The following is a 6,000-nucleotide window of genomic DNA, read 5'->3' on the forward strand; positions in this document are numbered from 1 at the left end:
ACCATTTTTTTCCCTGAAGTATTATACTCAGTTCTGCTTCGGTAGGTGATTCTTGGTTTTAGTCCCAGTTCCTTTGACTTCTGGAATATCCTATTCCAGGCCCTTTGATCCCTTAATGTAGAAGCTGCTAGATCTTGTGTTGTCCTGATTGTATTTCCACAGTACTTGAATTGTTTCTTTCTAGCTGCTTGCAGTCTTTTCTCCTTGACCTGGGAACTCTGGAATTTGGCCACAATGTTCCTAGGAGTTTCTCTTTTTGGATCTCTTTCAGGAGGTGATCGGTGGATTCTATCAATATTTATTTTGCCCCCTGGTTCTAGAATCTCAGGGCAGTTTTCCTTGATAATTTCATGAAAGATGATGTCTAGGCTCTTTTTTTGATCATGCCTTTCAGGTAGTTCCATAATTTTTAAATTGTCTCTCCTGGATCTATTTTCCATGTCAGTTGTTTTTCCAATGAGATATTTCACATTATCTTCCATTTTTTTATTCCTTTGGTTTTATTTTGTGATTTCTTCATTTCTCACAAAGTCATTAGCCTACATCTGTTCTATTCTAATTTTGAAAGAACTATTTTCTTCAGTGAGCTTTTGAATCTCCTTTTCCTTTTGGCTAATTCTGCTTTTGAAAGCATTCTTCCCCTCATTGGCTTTTTGAAGCTCTTTTGCCAATTGAGTTAGCCTATTTTTCAAGGTGTTATTTTCTTCAGCATTTTTTTGGGTCTCCTTTAGCAAGGTGTTGACCTGCTTTTCATGCTTTTCTGTCATCTCTCCCATTTCTCTTCCCAGTTTTTCCTCCACCTCTCTTACTTGATTTTCAAAATCCTTTTTGAGCTCTTCAATGGTCTGAGACCATTGAATATTTATTTTGAATGTCTGGGATACAGAAGCCTTGACTTCTATGTCTTTCCCTGATGGTAAGCACTGTTCTTCCACATCGAAAAGGAAGGGAGAAGATATCTGTTCACCAAGAAAGTATCCTTCTATAGTGTTATTTTTTTCCCCAGTTTTTGGCATTTTCCCAACCAGTTACTTGACTTTTGGGTCCTTTGTCAAGACTAGGGTATATTCTGGGAATATGTAATAGCTCAGTTTCTCCAAAGTGGCACAATCCAGCATGTACACTGATCTGGAAGAAAGGAGAGATTTTTGTATCCAGAACCTTAGCAGTTATCTCTACACAGCCACCTGGCCTCCAGTTCCACCAAGTCAGGGCTAGGGGCTGATTTTCAGATAAGCTGGATGGGCAGGGCCTCCATTCAGTGTGAGACAAAGACCATCTCCCCCATGGCCTCCACACAGGGCTGAGGCAAGACTCAGCTCCTCAGTGCCCACAGGGGTTTTACAATCCAACAATGGATGCGGGCTGATGTAGGGGCTGCCTTTGAGACCTGCTGCTGCCTGCCAGGTGTGGCTTCTGCAGGTTGCTCCCTGAGGTTGGAGCTATGGGAAGGCCCTTCTCCCTTCCCAGCCAGCTGATAAAACCCCGTCACTGACCTGTGGATTGAGGGATCTGAGGACCGGCTGCTGCGACTGGAGATTCTGCCCCCAAGGGGTCCTCCTCCCAGAGTTTCCTCGAGCTGGGCCATGGGGCCAATGCTGGGCTGGGCTCTGTGCTCTGCTCTGCATCCAGTGCAACCGACATTTCCCGTGGGCCTTTCAATTCACCCTGGGCTGGAAATCTCCTCCATTTGTTGTTGTCCACTTCTGCTCCTCCAAAATTTGTTGAGAGTCCCTCTCTACAGGTATTTTATGGGCTGTGTGAAGAGACCCTGCATATGTGTGTCTTTCTACTCCACCATCTTCTGTGCATACCCTTTGACCCAGCAGTAACACCACTACGTCGGTATCCAATGGTGGCAAAACTTGGAAACTGAAGAGAAGTTCATTAACTGGGGAATGCTTTTACAAGTTGTGGTATATGATTGCAATGGAAAACTACTGTGTTATAGGAAATGACAAGCAAGATGATTTCAGAAATACCTTGAGAAACTTACATGAACAGATTCAGAGTGATGTAAGTATCAGAAAAGCATTGTACAAAGTAACAGGAACATTGTATGATGACCAAGAGCGAATAATGTAGGTATTGTCAGTGATACCATTATCTAAGACAATCCCAAAGGATTCATGATGAAAAATGCTCTCCCCTTCCATAGAAAGAATTGAGTCAGAAGACAGACCTAAAGCAAACCATTTTTCACTTTCTTATTTTTTGGTTCAAGTTTTCTTTCACAAAATGACCAATATGGAGATGCTTTACATGACTGTATAACCTCTGTCTGATTGCTTACCGTATGCAGGAGGGGTAAGAGCAAAGAGACAGGTGGAGAACTGTGACTTCAAAATTTAGGAACAAAAAATATTTTCAAATGAACTTGGAGGTAAAATGAAATATTAATTGAAAACATACTTATAGCCAATGAGATTTAGGTGTAGATAGAGCACCAGACCTGGAGTCAGGAGCATCGGAGTTCTAATGCAGCCTCAGACATTTACTAGCAATGTGACCCTAGGCAAGTCACTTCCCCTTGTTTGCCTCAGTTCCTCCCCTGTAAGAAAGAAATGGTGAAACTCTCCAGTATCTCTGCCAAGAAAACCCCATTGAATCACAAGGGGACAGATACTACTAAAACAACAAATAGAAGTTCCCCAATAAATGGTCAAAGGATATGAACAAAAAATTCTCAGAAAAACTGCCAAGTGCTCCCAACCGTATGAAAAAAATGTCCCCAAGAACTAGTAAGAGAAAAGTAAACCAGAACAACACTGAGGTTTTATCTCATACTCTGCAAAATAGACAAAAATGACAAAAAAAATAGTACCAGTCAATGTTGGAGGAGTTGTGGGAAGATGGGCAGACTAATATAAGGTGGATGGAGCTATGAAATGATAGAAGACCATGAAGATCTGAGTTCAAATCCAGCCTCAGACACTGACTAGTTATGGGACCCAGGATGGTGACTCATTGAATCTGTTGGCTTCAATTTCCTGAACTATGAAATAATGATAATAAGTACACCTGCCATATAGGGCTGTTGGAAACAGGGTCATAAGTGGATTTTGGGGAGAAAGCAAATCACTCCACTGGGTCTTTGCCTTTTATCCTGATGTCTCTTTGACAAGACCTGAGTGTCTCCTTCAGTACCACCTCCTTTCTAACAAATGAAAAGAAAATTCCCAGAACTTTGAATAGTTTCCCAAACTCAGCCCTTTCCCCATATCCTCCCAAGGGAAGTACTGGGCCCTTAACAAATACTCATTAATTAACAGCTAAAGAAAGTATTATTTTATTTGTTCCAGTCTAAACAGCTTTGGTAAGGGCCTTTGGACAGGTGAATGTGACCCAGAAGCGAACTAAACCTGTGTTCTTGAACTGCCATATTTTCCAGAACACAGGACCAGAGTGTGCAGGAGGCCAGGAACACCCCCAGCCCTTGCTCATTGTATTTCATCCTTTCACCCCTCACTGCCCCCTCAGTGTGCCCTTGAGGGTCAAACCAGCTACATGACAGGGGTCCAGGCAGTGTGAACCAGACAGATTAACCACTTATGCAGATCAGACCATGGTAGATAAGCAGAATATCCTGTCTTCCAGGTGTGGCAGGGAGAGCTTGGGCAAAACAATAAAAGAAGAAGGGGAGAGCACTTCCATGGATATGTGGGGGAGGGTTGTTAGGTATGGATAAAAGAGCAAAGACAAGACCCCCACAGAACAGAAAGGAATGAGTGAAGAGGTCTTTCTTGTTACCACTGTTTTCAATTTCCTGCCTATTTTTGTAAAGAAACAATTCAAAGGTAGGGGATTGCTAGTCTCGTAGATGATGCTCTTTGTTTATAGAAATGGCTTCTTTTGTTCATGTTGATCAAGTCTGCTAGAAAAGAGTTCACTCACCTGGGGTGGGGGTCTACAGCTCCCAGGGGCCATTTCCTCCAGCTCCATACTCCCTGTTCTGGCCCAGACCTTGGTCTTCTGCAGAATGAGTTCGGGAGGGAAAAGGATCCCAGGACAGGAGGTTGGCCTACAGGGATTTGTAGGGGGTGAGGCCCTGACCTCAGGGCAGAGAATGAAAACTAGAGGTAGGTTCCTGCTGGGAAAAGAACTTTCACCTTCCATCCCACCATCCTCTTTAAGAGAACCCAGAGGCAGAAGAGGCTTGGGATCCCAGATGGGATGAGATCAGTCAGAGCCTCAATGGTTCCTGAAACAGAGATCTTCCTCTGACTGTCTATGGGACCTGGACCCCAAAAGGGCAACTCAGCTCCTGAACAATCGCCCACCTAGATGCTCAATAATCCTTTCAAATGTCTTTCATTGTGGTCCTTTACCCTTACATTTCAAGGTTCATTCAGGCTTCTCACTTGTCTTACACTCAACAGAAATTCTGGGTCCCTGGGGTACCATGGAAAAAGATGACACAATCTTCAATTTGCAGGTGTGAACCAGGACTTTTGGGAAGTAATTGGGAGTCTGGAAAAGAGTTAGCAGCAGGAAGCTTGTCCAGTAACCAGGGTAGGGAGGGAGGATTGCTACAGGTGAACCTGGAGCTGGACTCACCACAGGGTCAGAGGAGAAGGATGAGATCCAATTATAGGAACAGTCCACAGAGGCCAGCAGGTCTATGAGGGGTGGCTCAGACTTACCTGGGACCTGCACCCACAAAGCTGGCATCCTGAAGATAGAGATCTAAGGTCCAAGTGAAGACAATGTGATCTCAGCTTCTGGGAAAAAGGCAGAGAGAGCTCAACTCCAGGGAGGCACAAAAAATTCAGTTGCAAGAGGAGAAGGTAGAGCAATCTCAGCAGAAGTTCCAGTTTTCAGCCAGCCCACTCTGAGAGAGTCCTCCCAGCCTCTGAGCCACCAGGAAGGGCTGTTTTCTCCAATCACACCAGGGTCAGGCACTCAGGACCCTTTTTCCCTCTCCTCCCCAGCCCTACCCTCCATCACTTGGACAGCCTTGACCAATGGGATGGCCCCTCTTCTGCCCTAGGACTCTTTTAAGGTCTCCAAACTCCACCCCAGAGCACCTATTCCACCTGGGCCACCCTCCAGCAGGATGGTCATCTCTGAGAGCTCCTTCTCCCCATCACCTGGTATACTGCCTGATTTCTTATTGGAGGAAAGATTCAGGACTTTAGGAGTTAGGAGGGGAGAACTAGAAAGAGGCAAGCTGAAGATTTCCAGGCAAGCTGGGGATTCACAGCCAGACAGAGCTTAGTTAGAGAATGTAGGCTGCTCACTAAATGTTAGCAGTTTCATGAGCACATTTCTCCTTGTTTGAATTAGGATGTGGCTCATTTCCAGTCAGATCCCAGCAGGATAATTGGAATGTTTGACCAGCTAAGGGAAGATTAATCCTTAATGGAAAGTATGCTTAAAATTTAGCCATTAAGGGCATACGTACAGGAGCTGAAAGAATAAGAATTAAATGTTACTGCACCAGAATTACTCTTTGCTCCTCCCTGAATGCAATCAGCCTAGAGGGTCAAGAACATAAATGGATAAAATGGTTTTTATAGCTAAAATAATACTAACTAAGAAAATGAACAGAACTGATGTTATTTGATAGACAATTTTGTTCCATATGTTAACACCGAAACAATGTTTATGTTATTATGCTCCAGATTTGTCTCATTGGGTAATTGGGGGAACCATTCTCTCTCTCTCTCTCTCTCTCTCTCTCTCTCTCTCTCTCTCTCTCTCTCTCTCTCTCTCTCTCTCTCTTTCTCTCTCTCTCTGCTTTTAATTTTAATAAAATATAATGATTTCTAAAAGGATATGCAATTGTATCCTTAGAAAATGAACTTTTCTTTTGATCTGAATGCTATGAGGTTATAAATTAAATTGTAAGATGGTGGTTACAATGTTTCCAAACTGTTTTATGTTTAATTGTGTATATTTTCTTTAAAATGAATAATAATCATATATTCGTTGAGAAAAGTACAAAGGACCTGATAAATTCTCCATTCAAGCTTTTACCCTGATTAAAAAGTCAAAATT

Source organism: Notamacropus eugenii, chromosome 1 (assembly GCF_028372415.1).
Source record: "Notamacropus eugenii isolate mMacEug1 chromosome 1, mMacEug1.pri_v2, whole genome shotgun sequence".
NCBI classification, from domain to species: domain Eukaryota; kingdom Metazoa; phylum Chordata; class Mammalia; order Diprotodontia; family Macropodidae; genus Notamacropus; species Notamacropus eugenii.